General features: G+C 40.4%; 1 pseudogene; it reads left to right on the top strand.

The window, feature by feature from the left end:
• The first annotated feature begins 826 nt into the window (after nt 1-826).
• Nucleotides 827-1196, top strand: LOC138515359 (small ribosomal subunit protein uS10-like; annotated as a pseudogene).
• Nucleotides 1197-1891: the final 695 nt, after the last annotated feature.

Below are 1891 nucleotides of genomic sequence, written 5' to 3'. Positions count from 1 at the left end.
TTGGTGCAGTTAGCGTTGGCGTTCCCTACGGTGTCGCTAATGGCTTCGTACTTTGCGGTGACGGGTCATAGTCGCACCGAGCGCTATTCGATGGCGGTATTGCATTTCCGCCATCGTTTTTCGATTTCCGCCAGGGTCGTAATGAGGGCCTATGTAATTGCACTGCTGCTTTCAAAAGTACAGAGTTCGGAGATCTGTTCAAGTGTTTTTTTTTGTTGGTCTGGATGCTTTGTATCTAAATGTGTATATGTTTTCATTGTACATTGTTTTTCCTTTTTCCTCTATGTTGCTCTTTGAACATGTTCAGTGTCTTTGCTGCACGTTATCATGATGTAAAACAACCCCTGAGGTTTTGTGCAGTGTGGATGCTACCCGAGGTCTGCGAATAGTTGCACAGTCCGCGAACCCTGTGGTTATCAGCATTTGGCCAGGGGGTTCAGTATATAGTATGGTACATCTATAAAATTATGGTTAACTTGCGCTAATAAAAACCTATCAAATTCAGTGAAAAAACATTGTTAAAGGGACGTTTAAGGGACGTTATGGTTAAGTTGTGCAAACAAATACCTATCAAATTCAGTGAAAAAATTCTGTTAAAGAGACGTTATGGTTCAGTTGCGCTAACAAAAACCTATCCAATTCAGTGCAAAAACTTTATTAAAGGGACATTATAATTCATTTGCACTAATAAAAACCTATCCATTATGGTTATAAGTAAAATCGAAAAACACCAGAAATTTGCTAGTTATGGAAACCTCACCTCCTGGCTCACCAATGTTTGTGTCTTTGTAGGGATGAATAAATCGGCTGGGAAACAAATCTAGATATGGCATTTAAAGATGCCAGAAAAGCATATGTCAAACCAGAAGTAGCTATCCACCGTATCAGAATCACACTGACCAGTCGCAATGTAAAGGCACTCGAGAAAGTGTGTGCCGACCTGATTAGAGGTGCCAAGGAGAAGAACCTGAAAGTTAAGGGACAAGTTTGTATGCCACTAAGACTCTGCAAATCACTACCAGAAAAAACACACTGTGGTGAAGGTTCCAAGACAAGAGATCATTTCCAGATGAAAATTCACAGGCACCTGATTGACTTTTCATAGTCCGTCTGAAATTATGAAGCAGATCACATAAATCAGTATTGGGCCTGGTGTAGAAGTGGAAGTTATAATTGCTGATGCAGAAATTACCTAAATTTCAATAAAATATATTCACTTAGCAGTGAGAAAAGTATAAATAAATAAATAAATACATATGCACCACCACCATGCACTGCTAAGTCTAACACCCATGAAATCATAGATGACATCACAAATATCACTGATGACATAACATGTCTGGCTCCTTCCATGGTCCTCCTCCGCTCCCCAGGACAATTCCAATCCCCCAAAACATTTAATGCATCTACAATACTACTCCACCCAAACTGTCATATAACCACATCTACCACATGTCCTCAAACACACAACATTCTATTTTCCCTAATATAGCCGCGTCTGCATACAGGGCCATATCTACCCGCAGGTAGCAACGCTGCACGCCGGATGGCTGCTGGTTAGCCACGGATAATTACACCAATACCATCAACCAATTACTAACCAAAAACACACAAATCATGCATACCCTGCTCATACAAACTACTAGAAATTCAAACTAGTATCATTTTCCTGGAAACAGAGAAAGAATGCAGATACCATGGCTGGTTTGAAAACTGTGTGGCTGATCCGAGACAGTGGGCTGTTTTGGTTGCTGGCTTTTTGTGAGAAACTAAATATTAACATGGATCTTGGTTTGAGAGATTTTACAGTTAAATGGTTTGTATTACGGGGAATGCATTGGTTCCAAGTTGATCAGTCTGAGAGGAACAGAGAAGCCAGATGCCATACTAA

The sequence above is a fragment of the Ambystoma mexicanum genome, chromosome 6q (assembly GCF_040938575.1).
Source record: "Ambystoma mexicanum isolate Mex_15411 chromosome 6q, UKY_AmexF1_1, whole genome shotgun sequence".
Lineage (NCBI taxonomy): Eukaryota > Metazoa > Chordata > Amphibia > Caudata > Ambystomatidae > Ambystoma > Ambystoma mexicanum.
Note: the sequence above shows the minus strand (reverse complement) of the source record. Positions and strands in the feature narration are given on the sequence as shown.